This window comes from Podarcis bocagei, assembly GCF_964188305.1.
Source record: "Podarcis bocagei genome assembly, chromosome: 7".
Classification (NCBI taxonomy): Eukaryota; Metazoa; Chordata; class Lepidosauria; order Squamata; family Lacertidae; genus Podarcis; species Podarcis bocagei.
In genome coordinates, this window is record NC_138132.1 from 21383130 (window position 1) to 21406733 (window position 23604).

The following is a 23604-nucleotide window of genomic DNA, read 5'->3' on the forward strand; positions in this document are numbered from 1 at the left end:
ATCCTGGAAAGCTACAGCTCCAGGTAGAAAAGCAATACTGGCCATGTATAAAAAACGACAGCATTGGCTCTGGTGAGGCAAGATTTGGGGTCTTGCTAGAGACCTCCAGGCTCAGAATTTGAGGTAGAAAAATATCTCTGTAAAGCGAAAATAATAATAATGCTGTTCTGGCTTTCAATGGCTTTAACACAGAGAAAAATAAATGTTGCTAGCAATAGCACAGCCCAACTATTCTTGGATGAATTGCAGAACTAGAGCTGTTTTGGGGAAACTGGGGAAGGTTCTTCAGTTCTCAGTGATGGGACCTATTTTACCCTTGCATTTTATTAATGGGAAACAGTAGCTTGCTGAAATCTGCTGGTGACACCAAGTTTGTAGGCGGTCTTGTCACAGAAAGAGATCAGGAAGCTTCCTACACAACAAATTAGGTGACCTCATGAATGGAGCAAGAACAGAACGAAAAGCAAAATATAAGGTCATGCACTTTTGAGGACTAATGGTAAATGGACTCAACTAGAAACTGCAGACGAGGATGGAATTGTAGAAGGCAACAAAGATGGTGAGGGTCCCAGAGACCAGGGCCACATTTCCACCATCCATTTAAAGCATTATTATACTACCTTAAAAGTCATGGCACCCCCCAGAGAATCCTGGGAACTGTAGTTTCAGGATGCTGCAAGTTGTTAAAGGTAAAGGTAAAGGGACCCCTGACTCTGGGGTTGCGGCGCTCATCTCGCTTTATTGGCCAAGGGAGCCAGCGTACAGCTTCCGGGTCATGTGGCCAGCATGACTAAGTTGCTTCTGGCGAACAAGACCAGCGCACGGAAACACCGTTTACCTTCCCGCCAGAGCGGTACCTATTTATCTACTTGCACTTTGAAGTGCTTTCGAACTGCTAGGTTAGCAGGAGCAGGGTCCGAGCAAAGGGAGCTCACCCCGTCGCAGGGATTCAAACCGCCGACCTTCTGATCGGCAAATCCTAGGCTCTGTGGTTTAACCCACAGTGCCACCCGCGTTGTTAGGAGACCCCTATTTCCCTCATGGAGCTACAATTCTCAGAGCGGTTTAACAATCAATCCTTCTTCCCAGTGAACTCTGGAATTGTAGCTCTGTGAAGGAAACTGGGGTTTTCAGACGCGTCTCAACACCCTTAAACTACAGTTCCCGAGATTCATGAAGGGGAAGCCATGACAGTTAAAGTGGTATAATACATCTCTAAATGTCAGGTATGCTTGTGGCCCTAAATCCTACTAGGAAAGGTTGAAGGAGCTGAGTGTGTTAACCTGGAGTAGAGATTATCAAGAGATGATATGATTGACATTTTCAAATCTCTGAAGGCCTGTCACATAGACAAAGGAATACGTTTGTTTTCTGTTGCTCCAGAGGGAGAATTGATCCAGCAGGTTCAAATGTCCAAAAAAATGAATTTAGGAAGAACCTCAGGAAGAACTTCCTGAAAGTACGACCTGTTTGACAGTGGAACAGACTGGCTCGGGAAGCGATGGGCTTTCCCTCATTAGAGGCTTTTAAGCAGAGGCAAGGGTGTTGAAGTAGCAATTTCCTGCATCAGAATGGGGTTGGTCTAGATGACCTGTGAGGTCCCTTCCAACTCTATGGTTTCGTAAGGTCTACCATATAACACTTCCGTTTGGGCCCAATTCACAAAAGCCTTCCCACCCTCCATGTTCTGTCTACATACAGTGAGGTGTAGAAATGAATTTGGGCTCATAACCAACGTCCCCCACCACAGAACATATCCATTAGAGCCACATGCGAGGTCATAGGCATCACTCATGAGATCCAGCAACCCCTTTAATAAACACCATGAACTGATCCAGCTGCCACAAGACGGAATAATGAAATCAACCTGCAGCCCCATCCCTAAAATTCAATCATAGTCTCCCACAAAAAAATATCATTACTAGACCTCGTGATTAAAGCAAGCGGGTCCAACAAGGTGATGAAACAAATCTCAAACGAACCATAGTCATTTTGTTTCTTCAATTCACAAATTTTTAGATCCATTTGCTGGCAAGATTCTTCAGGGCCAAATCAATTATTGCTATTCAATGTCAGTGTTACGCAGCACAGACCCAATTAAATTAATAAAGGTAAAGGTTAATAAAGGTAAAGGACCCCTGACAGTTAAGTCCAGTTGCAAACGACTCTGGGGTTGTGGTGCTCATCTCGCTTTACTGGCCAAGGGAGCCGATGTTTGTCCACTGACAGTTTTTCCAGGTCATGTGGCCAGAATGACTAAGTGGCCAGCATGACTAAGCCACTTCTGGCAAAACCAGAGCAGCGCATGGAAACACCGTTTACCTTCTTGCCGGAGTGGTACCTATTTATCTACTTGCACTTTGACGTGCTTTCAAACTGCTTGGCTGGCAGGAGCTGGGAATGAGCAAAGGGAGCTCACCCTGTCGCGGGATTCAAACCACCGACCTTCCTATTGGCACGCCCTAGGCTCAGTGGTTTAGACCACAGTGCCACCCGCGTCCCAGCTAATGAAATGAATAGACATGACTAATTTAGGTTCATTGATCTCTACGGACCTACGCTGAGTAGGCCTTAGCTGAATGCAACCCAATGTTTTCGACATTCAAAAATATTCCAGAATAAGATTATGCAAGTAATGCAATGTGTCTACAACCTGTGGACATATCCCATTAATCAAGATGGAAGCTCTAGGTATGTAATTTAATAACTCTCTAAACTCTCAATTATTCTGTTGGCAAAGACAGCCCCATACAATTGTTCCAGTAAGACTGACTTCCAAGTGAGTGTGCTTAAGATCCCAGCTGTGAGGCACCAACCAGATCTTTTCTCTTACACATTGGGCTGATCTGCCCTTCCACCTTCCCATCACTGCAGGCAGCCAAGCCCTGGAAAAATCCCAAGCATGCCTGGGAGCTAGAGAGAGTGGAGTCACAGAACCACCACCAACACTTCCCCATTCCTGGCTGAGAAGTTTTGCAACTGGTTGAACCAGTCACAACAGCCCCCAGCCTAAGAATAGGGTGCTGCAAGCCTGCAGCTCATGGAATTTTGCTTTCCTGGCCACAAGGCCACAGCTCAGTGGTAAAAAGCATGCTTTGCATACAGAAGGTCCTAGATTTGGTCCTTTGCTTCCACGGTCAAAAGGATCGATGATGTGGAAGACCTCTTTTTGCCTCGGAACTTGGAGAGCCACTGCCAGTCAGATAATACTGGCCAATATGGACAAATAATCTGACCTGGTATAAGGCAGCTGTTTATGGTTCTAAGTGTTGCTAGAAGAAGCCAGGCCACGCAGCCTCTGGATCCGAGATACAGCTGGGTTTAACTGGTAAAAGGGGCATCTGCACAGGACCTTTCAGTGCTGTGTGGTGCAACAAAGCCATGCATTAGAGTCTGAGACTTTCATTTGACGAACCATGGTTAAGATTGAAAACCGTTTTTTGGAATTAAGAGGACACAAAAAACCCTGCTTAATCGAAAACATAATGTGCAACTGGCTTGTTTCCACAAACCATAGTTAAATTAAACCACAAGGTTCTTGGTAATTTTATCAGGTGTTCCGCAATGACAACATCAGAAACAGCCAACAAGCTTGAAAGTGAGCCCTAAAACTCTTCTGCGATATGCAAGGGTTCATTGGCAGAAACACCAATGCAGAATGTGCCACTGAAGATGCTAAGTTCTTCTTTCTTGAAGGAAAGAAAATGCTGCCACCCCCAACACCATCTGTCCACAGATCCTTAAGGAACTAATTCCAGAGGTCTAGCCAGGTGAGTCTGTTACAGCAAACCTTAAGAGAGACTTGTGGCACTTTAAATACAACAAATGTGTTAATTCCACAAGACTTTTTACGTGCATGTCTTTAGGCAAATCCATCTCCCAACACAACTCAACCATGTGTGTTTGTGTACATCAAAGAGACTTCTATCTGCACCTATCACAATTGTGACCACTTCGCTGGGGAAGAGGGATGGAGAAATGAAGTGATGAAAATCTGATCCTTAAACGGCCTAGGAACAACACACTTTAAAAGCTCATCCGAGTTTCTTCAATCTGATTTAAAAGCTCCTTTAGCAGAACATCTAAAAATTCTTACCAAAAGCAGAGGGATGAAATTTGAACACGTTCCTTATTATAATCACAAAGACCTTTGTGAACATCCAGGTAATAATAATAATAATAATAATAATAATAATAATAATAATAATAATAATTTTTATACCCCACCCATCTGGCTGGGTTTCCCCAGCCACTCTGGGCGGCTTCCAACAGAATATTAAAATATAATAGTCTATTAAACATTAAAAGCTTCCCTAAACAGGGCTGCCTTCAGATGCCTTCTAAAAGTCTGGTAGTTTTCTCTTTGACATCTGGTGGGAGGGCGTTCCACAGGGTGGGTGCCACTACCGAGAAGGCCCTCTGCCTGGTTCCCTGTAACTTGGCTTCTTGCAGCGAGGGAACCACCAGAAGGCCCTCGGCGCTGGACCTCAGTGTCCGGGCAGAACGATGGGGGTGGAGATGCTCCTTCAGGTTCAAAAACAGGATACTGGTGAATACTGATGAACAACATACAAAACAAGGGATATTGGTATTGCCCTTGTGTCCCAGTTGTGGGCTTTCTGGAGGCACCTGGTTGGCCATTCTGGGGTGTGGGCTTCTGGACAGGACATTGGTCCAATCCAGCAGGGCTATTCTTATATTTACTAACAGAGCACTAAAGACCCGCTTCTGGCTGGGTGCCTGGATTGCTCTCACCCCTGCAAGCCACCGTCAGCCTCCTGCTGCCCACCACTTGAAAAGTGATGCCAGCATGACTTCACTGGCATGAACTCCCCATTCCACCCAAGCATGCAAGCAGAAGTGCCTCCAAAAAACCCTAAAATGGGGCTTATCAGGGTGGGCTGAGCCAGCCCCATTCCCATCATATGATTGCATTGTGCAACAGCTTCAGTCTCGCGCAATAATCTGCCTGCCCACCACTGTCTTCCACCCCAGCCACTGTGCATGGAAGACGTGCAGATGCAGCGATGACTCCATCAAGCCGTGCTGGCCTGAAGTGGACTGGAAAGGAGTTAGGATTGTTTCCTAATAACTCAATGGGACACTTCCAAAAAGAGATGTTTGGAATCAGGCTATAAAAGAAACAGCACTAATAATTTTGTCGTTTATTTGTGTGTTTGCAATATTTCCTGCTAGATGGATCTTTTAGTCTGATCAAGCAGGACTCTTCATTGAGTTCTTCCATGGTGAAGATGCCTATAATCCACATTGCACAGTAGCTAGTTGTACGGGTGCCATGCCAATGTTGTTTTCCATTATCCTCTATTCCATGCCGATTTTGTTTTGTGGGGTTAAACCATGATGATTATTTTCTTAGTATTTGGAACGCACAATACCTGGAACCTTTGTTACTTCAGCCAGCAAGACTGGACTTGTCCACTCTTATTCATGCAGATTGCTAAATACGTGAAGTCAGCTCAGGATGAGTTTGCAAGACGCTGAACAAGCTGCCTGCCCCTGATGTGAAGATTAATGAAATAGATAGATTTCACTCTTTCCTTGCACTTTTTTTTTGTTTGCACCATTATTCAGCTCTGAAGTCAAGATCCTTATGTGGCACTGACACAAGCAGACTAAAGAGTGACAAATGTCATATAGCAGAAGCTTTCATGGTCTACCAACCATGTCATCAGATGAAGTCTGAGCAACACAGAGTATGGGGCCTTAAGTGAAACTTGGGATAACACTCCATACATCTGATGAAGTGGTCGGTCGTCCCTGAAAACTACTGACCAAGTTCAGGCATGTTCATGGGACTCAGAATTGAAGCAAAAGTATCTCCTAAGTGGTGGTCCTTGGACGCATCAAGCCGAAGGAGGAAAAAAGCTGGTAACTCTACTTTCCCCTGCAAATGGCCTGAGGCTTTTTCCTGGAATACCAGGGAGCAGAAGGGATTGCTACCTTTTTAAAAACCAGTCCTGCTCCTATGAGTTTAGCAGCAGCAGCAGCCTGATATGCAAAAACTAAGCTGCTGAAACCATGCTCCTAATCTAAAGAGTGAATCCTCTTGAACACAGTGGGTCGAAGCATAAGGTTTTTTCCCATGCCACAAACAGCTTTGCTTGTTTAATTTCCACATGTCAGGCTGCTGTTAAAAGTAGAGGAAGGGGACCAATAGGGGAAAAAATGGCAAGGGGTTGGGAGTGCTCACGCCTACTGTTGGCTCTGCCTATTGTAGCCCCATGTTCCCCCTACCATAATTTGCCTACCTTCCACTCCACCAGGATCAATGGGGACCAGCCGCCACTGACATCTACATTTGCTGAACTTTCCTATTTAAAAGGCGCAAGAGCCTTGTCCTCTTTTGCAGCAAGACGCCCTATCCCTTGCGGGCATTTTGTTGAACAATAAAGGCCTGTCTTTTTAGAAGGGCATTTGGCCTACGGCATCTGTTTTCATAGCCAGCCGATAATGTTTTATGTTGTTGGGATGAGGTGTTAATATAGTTATTTTATTTTCTGCTGCTGCCGTTATCCTTTTATCAGTTGTGTTTTATCTCACGGTTTCACATTGCTTAGCCTTTGTAACTAGGCTTCCCTCCCCCAAAGAATCCTTGGAAGAATAGGTTGCCAATGGTGCTGAGAGTTGTGGGGAGACCCCCCTATTCACCTCAGAGCGACAATTCCCAGAATTCCCTGGGACATTGGATTGACTGTTAAACCACTCTGAGAATTGTAGTTCTGTGAAGGGACTAACAACTGTCAGCACCCTTAACAAACTACAGATCCCAGAACTATTTTGAAGCATCCATAACTGTTTAAAATGATATGATACTGCTTTAAATGTGCAGTGCATATGGGGCTTAAGTTAGTCAACTCAAGTTTTGTTTTTTTCCAATAGGAATGATGTTCAACTAATTTACCAGCCTTGAATTGTTTTTCTAGGCAAAGCAGGGTATAAATCCTGTGGAAATATTGGGATCAATGAGACTTAGTCCCAGGGAAGTGAGTATAAAACTGCAGCCTTAATTAAATAATTAAATAAAAGTAATGTATGCCTGCTATTATTACAGTAGAGTCGTATTTTCTTAGATTTCTTGCCAAAAACCAGGAAGTTTAAGCAATTCTTCAGAACTACATCTCAAAGCGTCCATGTCGCAAACCAAAAAATTCAATGACTGACATTTAATCGCAGATGGAAGAGAAAATGAATAATGGGGTAACTCATATAGCCTTTATGATTAGATAATTTCAAGATAACTACCATTTCAGAACTGCTGGGTGGATTAATTTAGTCATTGTTGCCCACACTACGGCATATATTTCCTCTTCTCTTCAAATTCGATTTTAAAATGTGGACTTCATTTTCCATAGTGACAAGGCATGATCCTTTAGCGAACAAAAGAGGGAGCTGCAATAAAATGTTGCAGTGTGAAGGCCTGTTCACTCTTCTAGTCAGCCTGAAATGCTCCATGATATTCCTCCTCCCCTTTGGATTTCTATTTTTTTCCCCACCAGCAAGCCAGTCCTGGGATATTGGTTCATAGCTACCGAGCATGTTCAGTCACCACTGGGTTTTGGGGGTGATTTCCCCCCCTCCTCACAATGTCCCCCCAAGAGCTTAAAAAACACACACACTTCTACAACCATATACCTTCCTCTTGTGCCCAGATGGTGACATTTTCCCCTACATAAACTACATGCTTCCCTACATAAGCATCAGCACTCACACCTGGGCACTGGAAACAGGACGAATGGAACAGATAATTTCAAGACGACTACCAGTTCAGAACAAAATGAGTGGATTTTCCTTGCCTACATAATTGTGCAGCTTTGCCCTTATCCATGATAATGATCATGTCCAGTATCTATAAGAAGTGTCTCTCTTGTGATCACTTCAAGTGCTTTAGAAAGGTTTTCCAAACATGTGACAGCTATCCCAACAAAAACGGTTGTTAAATTTCAGTTTCTGTTTTCCTTGATTCCTACAGTTAAGATTTTATTATTCTTATTCTTGAATGGGCCTGTTAACTTATGGACACACATACACACCCAGTTCCAATCATCCTATCACCAGCAGCTACATATTTCTGTTGTCTGGTGGAGATCAACTGAGGAATTACTTTTCCATTCCTTTCTCTAATCCTAAAGCATACCCTTGTTCTCTTCTGGTCCTTGCTTTCGCTATTTCCCACCAATCTACTTGCCTCCACACCTTGCAAAACAGTTGGCTTTATCTTCATAGCACAGGTGGGTTGGGATCAAGCTTTTGTTTCTTGACTTAGGAAAGGCTTATTGCAAGAAAGTTTGAAAAGCCCAGGTATAACTGGTTGCTGTCCTACAGCCTTCAAAGAAGAAAAAATTCAGAATAGCTATGGAAACATCTTGTTACTCAATCATCCTCTCTTATGCTGAACAGTTCAGCAGATTTTCAGCCAATGTCGAGATCCCACATAGATGCTCAATCAAGCACTTCAGAAGCTTTTCATCTAGACCCCAACACACACCCCATCCTCATCCTCACTATGAATAGCTATACCAGCTTTGGGGCAAAGGCCTTCAGTCATTATGGACCTCAGCTGGCCAATATTCTTTACCCCCTCCTCCCAATTGCTGATAACCAAAGCATCTGACGCTGAGCCCTTACATTTTCCATGCATCTGAGATGCTCGCTTCTATTTGCTTCCACTCACACACGGGAAGCAGCAGCTAAACGGACAAGGGAGGCCTTTGCCCAAAACTATCACACCAGGACCAAGGGGGTTAAAAGAGCCCTTTGCCCATGTCTCAGCTTGTATAGGACCCAATTCAGCAAGTGAAGCCAATTGAAAGGGGCTGTGGTCTCAAAATGAAGTGACTGCCAGTTCCCTGTTGAACGTACAGAGCTAGGGTAGCCAACACAGTGCTCCTCTCCCCCCAATCCAATGTTTTGGACTACAACTCCCATCAGCCCCAGCCACCATGGAATGATGGAAATTGTAGTCCAAAACAGCTTGAGGGCACCATGTTGGCCACCCGGTTGCATACAGCAATCAATGCAAATAAAAAAGTGAAAAGAACTAAAGGAATCTGGAGCCTGCCTTAAGTTCCTGCCTCCGTACAGAAGTATTCAAACAAAAACCAAAAACATGTTCCTTTGTTTCATCTTCTACCAGCCACTGCTAGTGGCCTTCAGTATTTGCTCAACTAAAAATATGATTTTGGAACAGATAAATTCAAGATGACAGTTGATGGCCAGTTAAGGAATACACGCATTTTGGGAATCCACCCTTAACCAATGTGCCCCTATGTATTGGCAAACACTACCTGTAGAGACTAGCTGCAGGGGTAACACTGGGGGGGGGGGGAGCCAGCCCCCAATATTTAGTTGCCTAGAGTAGAGCACAAATGGTACACACACACTTATGATTAGGACCAACACTGCTTTTTTAGAAGTCTTGCCACACCTTTCATATACCAGTTCCTGCTTTCAAAGAGGGTGCCTTATATCAAATCAAACTATTGGTGCCATCTACTTCAGTGCTGTCTGCACGGACTGGCAGCAGCTCTCTAGGGTCTCTGGTGGACATTTGTTCCCACCCTATCTGGAAAATCTGGGGTTTGAACCTGGGACCTTTCACACGGAAATTACATGTACTACTACTGACCTACAACCCTTCCCTATCATCCCTTGCAGCCTGAAGGCGGAATGTGTTGCATGAGAGTGGGGGAAACACCTAAGAACTTTCAGTCTCACAACTGAAATGTGGATGGATGAAAAGGATAAAACAAGCAACCAGTTTATGTGGTCCTTAAAATGAGAAGACCCACAATCATTCCTTGCTTAATATGTGCATGTTCCTCATTTTGTATTACCAGAAAACAGGCACAGAGAACACACAGAACATATAAAGCTGCTTTATACAATGTCAGATCATTTATCTACTGTTGCCTACTCGACTGGCAGCAGCTCTCCAAGGCCTCAGACCAGTGGTGAAGAATGTGTGGCCTCCCAGATGTTGCCAGGCTGCAAAGCCCATCACTCCTGGCCACTGACCATAGCGGGCAGGGCTGATAGCCGCTGCAGTCCAACAACAACTGGAGAGCCAGATGTGACCCACCACTGCTTTATGCCATCAGTTCCATAGGAACATAAGAAGCTGCCTTATACTACATCCGAGCCAGTGTTAGAAACTGGGATGGAAAAGCTAGGAGCCAAAGGCTCCTGCAACCTAGGTTGTGGGCGCCAAAACAGAATCTCTTGTCGCCATTTTTTAGAGCGGGGTAGGCAAGACTTTTTATTTATTATTTTGTTAAGCATGAACTAATATGCAATTCACATAAGTGACACATTGTTAAAATCACATTTTTATCAGAAATCATAAATGCATGTTTAATTTGGTGTTTACAAAAAAGATATTGGTACCATACTTCGGTTTTCAAAGCACTCTACAGTCGTACCTTGGTTCTCAAACAGAATCCATTCCAGAAGTCCGTTTGACTTCCGAAAACATTCAGAAACCAAGGCACAGCTTCCGATTGGCTGCAGGAGCCTCCTGCACTCAATCGGAAGCTGCGGAAGCCTCTTTGGATGTCCAGCTTCCAAAAAACGTTCACAAACCGGAACACTCACTTCTGGGTTTGAGGCATTCAAGAGCCAAAATACTCGAGTCACATGGTGTTCGAGAACCAAGGTACGACTGTACTCTTTATTGTTAAACTCCTTAACATAGTGTCTATCTTTAACATATTCTTCAAGGCTTCAAAGCACTTACATTTCAGTAATCCTTGAGTGTCAGCCAGGCGCAAAAAAATGGCACCCAGACTTGTTGAGGTGTTCACAAATAGAGAATCTTTAGGTGCAAAATGCGCCTGGCGCCCTGCTAATTTCGAACCCTGCATCAGACCTCTGATCCATCTAGCTCAGTACTGTCTACACTGATTGGCAGCAGCTCTCCAAGGTTTCAGGCAGGATCCCGTCCCAATCCTACTTGTAGATACCTAGGTTGAACCTGGGTCCTTCCGCATTCAAAGCAGATGCCATAACCAGCAACCTACAGCCCGTCCCCACAAGCCTGCCTTTCATCCACTGCAAGTGATATCCTTAGGGTCAAAATCCCTATCTTGCAACACCCATTTTTTTGTCTTGACTCCAACACTAACCAACAATAATAAAGAAAAGGTCTCTTATGTGACTGTCCTTCAAATAAGTGCAGGGTTCTAGCTATGAGAGTGAGGGGGTGCAAGTCCCCACCACAGCCACCCCCAGCCTTGCCTACGGCTTGCTGAGTACCTGTAGTTTACTCCTGTGGCTTTGAATGAGAAACCAGATGCAATTAATAATTAAGGAAAGCAGAAACCCTTGGCCTGCTTTTGCTTGCAGACAATAGCCCGGCCACAGCCAAAAGTGCTAAATTCCATTGCTCTTTAGTGAAAACAAATGCCATGTTTCCTCTTGGAGTAATGAGTCTTCAGTCGGCTCGCTCGTCAGCCCAGAATGAGCAAAAATGGACTTACAAGGCAATAAACATTGCTTAGCTTCACACCCAGAATCTGCCCCTGTGTGCGAGGGAAAGATGGTTTCATTTTAGAAGAAGCTGGAGAAGAAGAAAAATTCCTCGGAGTAAATTGAGCAAAAGCATCTCTACCCTGGGGGTGAAGTCTGATTAAAATAAGTCTTTTTGACGCAGAACAATTCTCTGCTTTCTGAGTTTCCCCAGCCACTCTGGGCGGCTTCCAACAAAATATTAAACATTAAAAGCTTCTCTAAACAGGGCTGCCTTCAGATACACCCGCCTCCCCATTTTCTCCTCAAAACAACATTGCACAGGAAGGTAGGCTGAGAGACAGTGGACTGGTCCAAGGTTACCCAGTGAGCTTCACGTTCAAGTAGCGATTTTGAACCCTTGTCTCCTAGATTCTAGTCCATCACTGTAAGCACTACACAACACTGCCAACCAAGCAAAGCAAAGACACACACGCAGACATATCCCTACAACTGACAGTGCCTTGCCTAACCAACATTTTCCAGTGCTTTTCCTTACTCCAAAGTACTCTTCTTTGGAGTAGTCCAGCTTCTGTGTTGATTTATTTTTGTTTAAATGGAGGTTGTTTGGAACTGTATCTGAGAGCAAAGAAAACCAGGAGTCCTCACATGTTATTCTGTGTTTGTTTGTTTACCTTAAACCTTAGAGCAAAAGCTGCAGTCACCAAGGCTGGGGCAAGAAGCAACAGGTCTCCTCCACCATTTTCACCTAAATCCTTTCCAAAACTGGTGAAGGGAAAGGTTCAACTCAAGTAGGTGAAGACAAAGTTTGCAGCCCCCACTCAGAGTTTGGCAAGATGTAGCAAAGAAGAGTGGGGAACCTTGGACCTTCAGATGTAGTGAGGCTCCAGCTCCCATCAACCCCAGCCAACATGGCCAGTGGTTAAGGATGATGGGAGCTGTAAAACAACAACATCTGGAGGAACACAGGCTCCCCATTCATTCACTAAGAACCTTGAGTGGCATTTCTACCACGGGCAGTCTTGCATAGTGGTTAGACTCTAGCTGTTAATGGTGTCAGACTGATCCTGAGTTTGAATCCCTGCTCAACCATGAAGCTTGTGACATGACTGTGCAACATTTGCTTTCTTCCACCCTAGCCTACTTCGCAGGATTGTCACAAGGATAAAAGAGTGGGGAAGAGCCATGTGCCCCGGAGGTCCTTGGAAGAAAGGTGGGATAGAAACACAATAAAGACAGCAGTGCAGAACTACAGAAATATAATCCAGATGAAAAAAGTGTTTCAAAGCCACACTAGCGCTAGCAATGACAAGCCTACCACAGGGAAATCCATCTCCCAAATTCTTAGACACACAGGCCTGATTGCAAGAGTCCAAACACAATTCAGACAGTAAGATTTAGCATCCTCCTCGTAGCCGTGCACCCATCCTAAATTGCAACCTTTTTTCTAGCTCACCTTCCCTGTACTTTTAACCACTGCATAACAGGCGGAAATTCTACAGATGCAGCTTTTGCTGGCACATATATGCATTCAGTGAGGGAAGCCGTATCTGCTGAATGTCTATTGCAACCCTGTGAAAGGCACCAACAGAAAATAGAAAAGGTGGTGGCAACCATAATGTTATTCCACCCGCACTAATGTTCAACAAACCTGTGAGGTATGAAACACAATTACTCCCCTTTTCAGGCCTGGGAAAGTTCGTCCAAGACAAAGGGACTTTTCCAAGGGTACTCAGGAAGTCGATAGCAGAATCACAATATGAGGCAGAAGTTTTTCCAGCAGCTTTGTTCAAATGAGAAGCAACACCCCAAAAGGGTACTTCCTCTGAACGATATTCACCGGATTGCAATGAGGACCTGCTCTAAGTATAGTACATTCAGGATTGCAGCCTTGAGGCCCAATCCTATGCATGTTTATTGAATTCAATGGGGTTCACTTCTACATCATGGTGTGCTGTGATGGTGAGGAGAGCCAGGTTTATATCCTGCTCTGCCTCGCAGTGTGTGCACGCGCACACACACACACACACACAGTCTCAGTCCAACCTACTCACAGGGTTGTTGTGTAGATAAAAAAAGTGAAGGAGCCATGTCCAATCCAACTCAACAATTACATATTTTTTTCTTTAGAGAATGGGAATAACAATAATGATACAAATCTAATCCAACAAGAAGTCTTAAGAAGATGCAACTGAAGCCAATCCCTGCGGCTGTGTAACCCTAAATATCCTTCTAGAGTTAAGCTTCACTGAAATCAGTGGGGTTTACTTCCGAGTAAACCCGCTTACGGTTATGCTGCCAAAATGAAAAATCCGATGCGCTCCTCCTTGCTCGCAACTCTCACTGCGTGACATTTACATCTGAGTAAAGCATGGCTAGGATCGGGCCGGAAGCCGATCCCTTTCGCCTGCGCTTGCATCCTTGGGAACGGTGCACCATCCCCGACTCTTACCGCCAAGCCGTTTTTCCTACGAAGCATTTCCTCTGCAGGAAAGGGCCCGGCCTCTCCTAGAGACACCCGGGCAGAAACTTGGATGCTTGGGAAGTTCCCAGAGCGAGCGAACGAGAGAGAGAGCGAGAGCGAGAGAGATCCTCAGCCTTCTCTCTCTCTCTCTCTATCCCAAGCTAAGATTTCAAGGGCAAAAACTCGAAACATAACAAAAAAAGAAAAGAAGTAGTCATCCTTTTTTTAAAAAAAAGATGAAAAAGAACCCAGCCACAGGAAACCCTCCCAGTTTCCAGTCGCTAATTAGTTTTTTTAAGGGTCTGTCTACACACACTGGCAACTTGAACAAAGCGGATGCCTTGAATTCCTTCCCAGCCCCAGCTTGGTTTTGGCAGCGCTCTTGGAGCCCAGAAATCAGCCCAGGAGGAGGAGGAGGAGGCGGAAAAGGGCGATCGGGAGGCAGGGAGGAAGAGCCCCCCGCAACTTCCCCTCCTGCCCTGACCCCCAAAGCGCACCCCGATCCCACCCTGACTCAACTCACACATAGCAAACCCCCCCCACCCCACCAAAAAATAAATAAAAAATCCCCTCGCCTACCTCCTTCTTCTCCCCGCCGAATCCGCCACCTTTTTCCTTCCCCTAAGGAACTTAGCCGGGAATCGAAGGATCCAAGTCCGCCAAGGAGTTTCTCGAGGAGCGGCGAAGGCGACGGTAGCAGCCGCGCCACCAACCAGCAGCAATTGCAGTTGCAGCAGCTGCAGCCCGGAGTTTCGTCGCCTCAGGCTGCGGCAGCGGAGACCCCCGGGGCCCCCCACTCCGCGATGCGCGGCGGCGGCCCGCTTGGATCCGGCCCGCTCGCAGGGCTGCAGTGCTGGGGCTCCTCCTGACAATGAGAGGCGGGGAGCAGCAGCAGCCCCTGCTGGCGGGCGGGCGGGCGGCCCTGACGTCAGGAGGAAGGAGAAGGGTGGCGAAGGAGGAGGAGGAGAAAAGGAGGGCCTGGCCGCTCGCCTCGCCTCCGCAGACTTTCCCCCAGCCGCCTTCTCTTGCTTCCCTCGCCCGCCAAAGTAGGGCCGCCTCGCGCGCCGCATTCGAGCCAGGACTCGCAAGGTCCCGCGCAGAAGCGTGGTCGTGAGGAGGGTTGCCCTCCTCCCCGTGTCAGCGCCACGCGCGGACCGCGGCTCCTTAAAAGGCAACGCTTTTCCTCCTCCTCTGAGGAAGGTTTCGCGCGTTCCATTTGCTGCCTTTCCTTTCCTAAGCCCGCCTTTCCCCCCACTCCCTCGGCGTTGCTTCTTTCTTGCTCCTTTCCCTTCCTCGCGCGTTTGTCCTCAGAGCAACCCTGTGAGGTAGGTTAGGGTGAGCGAGACTTAGCCGCAAAGTCACGCAAGCGAGCGGGAGGCGGGGGGAGGTTCAGCTCAGGGCTCCTTACTCCGGGGACGCGGGTCGTCTGGATCTCCAGGTGTGGGTGGTTTTCCCATCATCCCTGACCATGGATTGGCCGGTGCTGATGGGAATTGGAGTCCAAAGGACACCTGGTTCCTCATCTGCACCCTGCTCTTCAACCAGCAGTGTGGGCACTAAAATAAATTGGTACGGCGTTATCTATCACCACTGTGGCAGGTGGGTGGCACCGTGCTGGCTACACTCAGAGCTGCAATATCTGGGACTGTGGCTATTTCAGATCAACCCACCGAGCTTACAAGAGTAGCAAAATGTATTTTTTTATAAAGAGAGACACCTTTGATTAAACCTCCCCCCTTTCTTTTCATACATCAGAAAAGCAGATAGCAAATTTCTCCCACCGGTTTTGCACACCTGTCTCTGGAGAGCCTATATCGACCCATTAATGCTCTAGGATTATGTAAAATAACATTATAATCTTAATGCTATGTTTATTTTTTGTGGAGACTGTATTAAATTTGATTTAATAAATAAATGAGAAAAGGAGCAATTGTGAGATACAAGAGGCAGAGGCAGACAGTTCTATGCAAAGCGTTAGTACATACCAGCTAAGCACAGTGACCTTTGTTGTATTTGTTTTCCGGGGGGGGGGGGGCACACAACTTAATTTGGAACAGAGCCTACAAGAGCCTACCTTATAACCTATTTCTAATGTTGCCACTCTTACCCCAAAGTCGAATTCTCCTACATCTTCCCAACATTTTATACAGTATATGGAAATCATTCATTTGCCACACCTTATCCTCACATCAAGATTGATACCTGAGACCACCAACCCTCTTTCTCCATCCTGCTGTGGTTTGTGCTAGCCTGCCTGGCACTGGCTTCCGAAACTGGCCATAACTTCTTTTCTTTTAATAACTTTAATAAAATGATATAACAATTAGTCACAGAAAGGAAAGGAAATCCATATTAGGGCAAAACCTTTATAGGATGGCTGCAGGTCAAAATGTACTCAACAATATTCACTGTTTGGATAGGTGATTATGGGGAGGTGGAAGGGAGGCAAGATAGAGCAGGGGTATTTGGGAAGGTACCATAGCTCAGTATCAGAGCACATGGTTTATGTGCAGGAAGTTTGAGGGTCTATCCCTGGCATTTCCAATTACGTAGAAGGATCTCTGCTACCCTAGAGAGCGGCTTCGAGTCATAGTACATATAGCATTGAGAAAGATGGGACAGTGTCATCAGTTAATTCATGTTACTTCATGTGGACTAGAGGCAAGATGCATGCATTACTTATTTGGAGATTTAACTGCTTAAAGACCCAAGAAAAGGGGCTGATAAAAAAAACAACTCCCCAAAAGACAAAACACTGTTTTGCAAGTGGCAGATAACAGAAAGCAGATGTTGCCCCCATCAAATAGGAGCAATGTGTACATATGGGCCAGATTCACATTTTCTATCACTTGATTATTCAATCCTTGGGACTAAAATTTAGTACACATAAGAAATTCAGCAGCATTTTGGCAACTGAAAACAACTTTAGCAATTGTTAGCATCTTCCATCTATTGTTTTTGAAATTCAGCTCTTAAGGGACACTTTAAAAAAACAAAAACCCTGCAACCTTGTGATTATTATTCCTTTTCCTGTTCATAGAAGGAAAGGGGTGGGAATCTTGCATAAGATTGTTGCTCTGACAATATACACTGCCCATGAGAGTACAGCTGCTCAAATGAGTAATTATTTGCAGAAGGGAGCAGCAAATTGATAGTCAGTGCAAGAAGTGAGTTTGCATATTTCTACTCTTCCCTCCACATCCTGATTTTTAGATTGTATGCTCCTTGAGACAGGGTCTTCTCCTTCTTGTAATTTGTAAAGCACCATCTATATGACAGTTCTGAGTCCAATGGGACTTAAACCCAGGTAAGCAGGTAAGCCCTGGATCTCGAGAATGTATTAATACATTACACAAGGCAAGAGGTATACATTGGTTCTTAATACATTTCAAGGAAATGCTTATATCAACCTGTGTGACATAATGGTTGCCACTTTTACACAGATGTTACATACCATGTTGCACTAGTAACGTTTGGAAGGGTGAGACTGTGCGGGACAGGAGAAGATGTTATGGTTATTTCCATGCCAGTGCTGTCTGTCGCCTGGGTGTTGAGGCACTGGAGTAGAAAGTTACAACTTCATCTATCCCATGTGATCTCCCACTTTCAAGCATGACCTGTTTATTGCATATTTCAATCACACGCAAGCAGCTATCATGCTATACCACAAATGGTGTAAGAATCAGTTGTCAGGATCCTTCCTGTCCTGTTGCAAGTTGATTTTTCTTAGGGTGGCAATAATTGCTGCTGTCATCATGCAGTTTCCTAGACAAGGGATCCAGCCCTAAGGTCTCTCGACTGCCTCTAGGGTCAGATCCTAAGTTGGCTGGCCAAATATCTTCTAATCATTTAGTTCTGGGGTGGGAAAGCTAGTTGCCCTGTGGGTGATTTGAGGAGCAATCCTTCAGCATCTGCAGGTTCCCCACTCCCTGATTTAGTTAAATAAGTTAAGTACTTGCGGGTCAACTCCTAACATCCAAGAATCATAGGGGGGGGGGGAAATCAGTGACAAAATTCTAAATATGTAAAGTGTATCTTAGCTTGTATTTCTTTATTTGTTGATATTTTATTTTAAAAAATCAGTGACATGCATCAATATATTGGAAACACAGGTGAGTACCTGAGACAACACCTAAAGCAGCCCAGGTGACTATATAGACACAAGTAAGCCCCAAGCTAAGATGGGGCCGAATATCAGCATTGTTGTTTAGTCGTTTAGTCGTGTCCGACTCTTCGTGACCCCATGGACCAGAGCACGCCAGGCACTTCTGTCCTCCACTGCCTCCCGCAGTTTGATCAAACTCATGCTGGTAGCTTCAAGAACACCATCCAACCATCTCATTCTCTGTCGTCCCCTTCTCCTTGTGCCCTCCATCTTTCCCAACATCAGGGTCTTTTCCAGGGAGTCTTCTCTTCTCATGAGGTGGCCAAAGTATTGGAGCCTCAGCTTCACGATCTGTCCTTCCAGTGAGCGCTCAGGGCTGATTTCCTTCAGAATGGAGAGGTTTGATCTTCTTGCAGTCCATGGGACTCTCAAGAGTCTCCTCCAGCACCATAATTCAAAAGCATCAATTCTTCGGCGATCAACCTTCTTTATGGTCCAGCTCTCACTTCCATACATCACTACTGGGAAAACCATGGCTTTTACTATACGGACCTTTGTTGGCAAGGTGATGTCTCTGCTTTTTAAGATGTTGTCTAGGTTTGCCATCGCCTTTCTCCCAAGGAGCAGGCGTCTTTTAATTTCGTGACTGCTGTCACCATCTGCACTGATCATGGAGCCCAAGAAGGTAAAATCTCTCACTGCCTCCATTTCTTCCCCTTCTATTTGCCAGGAGGTGATGGGCCCAGTGGCCATGATCTTTGTTTTTTTGATGTTGAGCTTCAGACCATATTTTGCGCTCTCCTCTTTCACCCTCATTAAAAGGTTCTTTAATTCCTCTTCACTTTCTGCCATCAAGGTTGTGTCATCTGCATATCTGAGGTTGTTGATATTTCTTCCGGCAATCTTAATTCCGGCTTGGGATTCATCCAGCCCAGCCTTTCGCATGATGAATTCTGCATATAAGTTAAATAAGCATGGAGACAATATACAGCCTTGCCGTACTCCTTTTCCAATTTTGAACCAATCAGTTGTTCCATATCCAGTTCTAACTGTAGCTTCTTGTCCCACATAGAGATTTCTCAGGAGACAGATGAGGTGATCAGGCACTCCCATTTCTTTAAGAACTTGCCATAGTTTGCTGTGGTCAACACAGTCAAAGGCTTTTGCATAGTCAATGAAGCAGAAGTAGATATCTTTCTGGAACTCTCTAGCTTTCTCCATAATCCAGCGCATGTTTGCAATTTGGTCTCTGGTTCCTCTGCCTCTTCTAAATCCAGCTTGCACTTCTGGGAGTTCTCGGTCCACATACTGCTTGAGCCTTCCTTGTAGAATTTTAAGCATAACCTTGCTAGCGTGTGAAATGAGTGCAATTGTGCGGTAGTTGGAGCATTCTTTGGCACTGCCTTTCTTTGGGATTGGGATGTAGACTGATCTTCTCCAATCCTCTGGCCACTGCTGAGTTTTCCAAACTTGCTGGCATATTGAGTGTAGCACCTTGACAGCATCATCTTTTAAAATTTTAAACAGTTCAGCTGGAATACCATCACTTCCACTGGCCTTGTTATTTGCAGTGCTTTCTAAGGCCCATTTGACTTCACTCTCCAGGATGTCTGGCTCAAGGTCAGCAACCACACTACCTGGGGTGTACGAGACATCCATATCTTTCTGGTATAATTCCTCTGTGTATTCTTGCCACCTCTTCTTGATGTCTTCTGCTTCAGTTAGGTCTTTACCACTTTTGTCCTTTATTATGGTAATCTTTGTACGAAATGTTCCTTTCATATTTCCGATTTTCTTGAACAGATCTCTGGTTCTTCCCATTCTGTTGCTTTCCTCTATTTCTTTGCATTGCTCGTTTAAGAAGGCCTTCTTGTCTCTCCTTGCTATTCTTTGGAAATCTGCATTCAATTTCTTGTATCTTTCATTATCTCCCTCGCATTTTGCTTGCCTTCTCTCCCCCGCTATTTGTAAGGCCTCGTTGGACAGCCACTTTGCTTTCTTGCATTTCTTTTTCATTGGGATGGTTTTAGTTGCTGCCTCCTGTATAATGTTGCGAGCCTCCACCCATAGTTCTTCAGGCACTCTGTCCAGCAAATCTAAATCCTTAAACCTGTTCCTCACTTCCACTGTGTATTCATAAGGGATTTGGTTTAGATTGTATCTTACCTGTCCAGTGGTTTTTCCTACTTTCTTCAGTTTAAGCTTGAATTTTGCTATAAGAAGCTGATGATCTGAGCCACAGTCAGCCCCAGGTCTTGTTTTTGCTGACTGTATAGAGCTTCTCCATCTTTGGCTGCAGAGAATATAATCAATCTGATTTCGATGTTGCCCATCTGGGGATGTCCATGTGTAGAGTCGTCTCTTGTGTTGTTGGAAAAGCGTGTTTGTGATGACCAGCTTGTTCTCTTGGCAGAACTCTATTAGCCTTTGCCCTGCTTCATTTTGAACTCCAAGGCCAAACTTGCCAGTTGTTCCTTTTATCTCTTGATTCCCTACTTTAGCATTCCAATCCCCTATAATGAGCAGAACATCCTTCTTTGGTGTCACTTCTATAAGGTCTTGTAATTCTTCATAGAATTGGTCAATTTCAGTTTCTTCAGCACCAGTAGTTGGTGCATAAACTTGGATTACTGTGATGTTAAAAGGTCTGCCTTGGATTCGTATCGAGATCATTCTATCATTTTTGAGACTGCATCCCAGTACAGCTTTCGCCACTCTTTTGTTGACTATGAGGGCCACTCCATTTCTTTTACGGGTTTCTTGCCCACAGTAGTAGATATGATAGTCATCCGAACTGAATTCGCCCATTCCCGTCCATTTTAGCTCACTGATGCCCAGGATGTCAATATTTATTCTCGCCATCTCATTTTTGACCACATCCAACTTACCCAGGTTCATGGTTCTTACATTCCAGGTTCCTATGCAATATTTTTCTTTACAGCATTGGACTTTCCTTTCGCTTCCATGCATATCCGCAACTGAGCGTCCTTTCGGCTTTGGCCCAGCCGCTTCATCAGCTCTGGATCTACTTGTACTTGTCCTCCGCTCTTCCCCAGTAGCATGTTGGACACCTTCCGACCTGAGGGGCTCATCTTCCAGCGTCATAACTTTTATATGCCTGTTGTCTTTGTCCATGGAGTTTTCTTGGCAGGGATACTGGAGTGGCTTGCCGGTTCCTACTCCAGGTGGATCACGTTTGGTCAAAACTCTCCACTATGACCTGTTCATCTTGGGTGCCCTGCTCGGCATAGTTCATAGCTTCTCTGAGTTCTTCAAGCCCCTTCGCCACGGCAAGGCAGTGATCCATGAAGGGGATATCAGCATTACAACGTAAAAAAAAAAGTGTCTGTCTTCCCCCACCCTCCCCCCAAAAAGCCTTGTAGGACTGAACCCCATTGAAAATGTTTAGAAACTTTTATCAAAATACAAGTTATATTTTAGTCTTGGATGCATGCAGTTCGACAATAGATCCTTCTTAAATTGGTACAGAATTTGTTATGCACACCACGATGCCATCATTTCCCAAATTGAGAGATAAGCACCAAGCAGACTTCTTACCAGAACTTTCCCCCGTTCCCTTTCCCTATCGCATATTATATATTCCTTTCATTTACCTTCCTTATCTCATTATAAGAGCTCACACCCTTCCACTCATGTACTGTAATAGCAGACATGAGAGGAGGAGGGGTGGGATGAAGAAGATAATACGTTAGATTTGCAGTGTATTAGAACAATGGCTTTATTCAGCATTGACAGAAGAACGTTGCACTTGTCTTGATGCTTTGTAGTAGCCTTAGTTACATGTTAATAGAAGGTTAATAATAGTTAACAGCAAAAAAGGGGGACTAAAATTTTGACATAGAGACTTAATTTGACACTTGTCCCCGCCATCCCAGTATCCCCCATAGTACTGACTGCATGAACTGAGAAGGCATGTCAAAGAGGCAGCTATAATGTTTCTAGAGGAAGGCATTCAATAAAAGGCATTCTGGGAGGCATTCAATAAAAGCAACGTCCTCCCATATGCAATTGTCCCATAAAGTGTCCCAATTTTTATTTTATTTTTAAAAGAACCTATCCAGAAATACAGGTGGGACAGAAAAATGCATTTAAATATTAGCAAATCCAGATCTTTTTGTATGAACTGTCTTGATTTGCTATGCTGAGGTGCATTGTTCCATCCATTGCTAATTCAGCAATATTATTATTTATTTCACTACTTCCCACTCTTGTATAAGCCATGCAACGCATTAGGTGTTTTAGACTGCATTCTCAGTCTGATAGAGGAAAAGATGCTTGAAATGAACCTAAGTATTACTGTAAATGGAAAAAAACACAGCATATACTCCATAAACTTCAATAAATTCAGTTACATCCATATTACACTGGGTGGATAAGCAATGCAAGGTAGTTTTCTACTAAACCATGCTTGCAGGGTGGGCGGAGTGTATTATTTTATGAAACCACAGAGTTCTGAGTTCTGAAAATCTCCCTGGCAAACCTGTGCAGATAACTTAAGCCATCAAATCCAAATGACTTTATAGAGTAGTCCCACTGAAACTTACTTTGATATATACGAACTGAGGACTGCAGCCTTCTTCACTAGGGAGAATTGTTCCTAAGAGTGCAAACCTACCTGAAAGTAAATCCCATTGAAATCTGTGGGATTTACTCCCATGTAAATCAGGATATTATGGTGCAACACATAAACCTTGGGAGGCTTGCTACTGAGTTCGATTGCAGCCCTAGACTCCTAAAACCCATTCGCTTGGAAGCAATTCTCATTGGCGTGTCAGTCACATATAGCTCTAAGTATGCTGAATCACAGGGTTCTAAATGGCTCATACAGTACTCTAATATCCTGCTCAGATTACACACACACACACGCTACCGTCGTATATTCATAGCATAATGCAGTACAAGAAAGCACAACAGAGAGAAACCACCGGATTTTACAAAAGCCTGTTTTCAACTTGGCAATAGGAAATAAATGGGGGCGGGGTGGGGGAAAAAGCCTCAATAATACCTGGAAGTAGGGTGAAGAAGTCTTGCTTCTAGTCATGCTGGGGCAGGCTGCTGCTGCTGCTGCTTTTGTGAAATGCGGCATTGCACAACGGATCCCAGTATGGAGGCACGGGTGCGCTGCTGCAGTGCAAAATCTTGCCAGCAATTACTTGGTTAAATCTCTGCTCTGCTTGCTGATTCCAAAGGCTCAGCATAATTTCTGAGGAAGGGAAAGACAGTCCCTTCTGACTGCTCTGCCAGCTTTTGGAATCCGGATAATCTTCAGAATGGGCAGGTTGGGAATGCACTCACAAAGCCGGGATAGGACAGCTCTTCTTGCCATGAACGCTTCCCAAAGCATTCAGGCTTCATCCGGAATGAGGAAATGTGCTAGCTCTGGCAAACAGGATGCTCTCCACCATTTGAGGAGCAACGCATCATCACACGCTCCCAATACTTGAAAAAGCAAGGAGCATTTCTTGATGACATATACGGTGGCGATGTTGCAGTTTGGCTTCCTTTTGGCACCTCTGCTTTTTAGAGGATT

The 23604-nt window shown here is 44.8% G+C and overlaps 1 protein-coding gene across 2 annotated transcripts in view; it reads right to left on the reverse strand.

The window, feature by feature from the left end:
• The window catches only part of LUZP1 (leucine zipper protein 1), a 74527-nt gene extending 51331 nt beyond the window's left edge, over positions 1-23196 (reverse strand). Inside the window, exon 1 of one of the 2 annotated variants that reach the window (XM_081201923.1) lies at positions 23080-23196. The gene's annotated coding sequence lies outside the window, so the exon portion shown is untranslated. Of the gene's footprint in view, positions 1-14527; positions 14823-23079 lie in introns of those variants that run through there. The other variant, XM_081201922.1, reaches the window with a different exon arrangement.
• Positions 23197-23604: the final 408 nt, after the last annotated feature.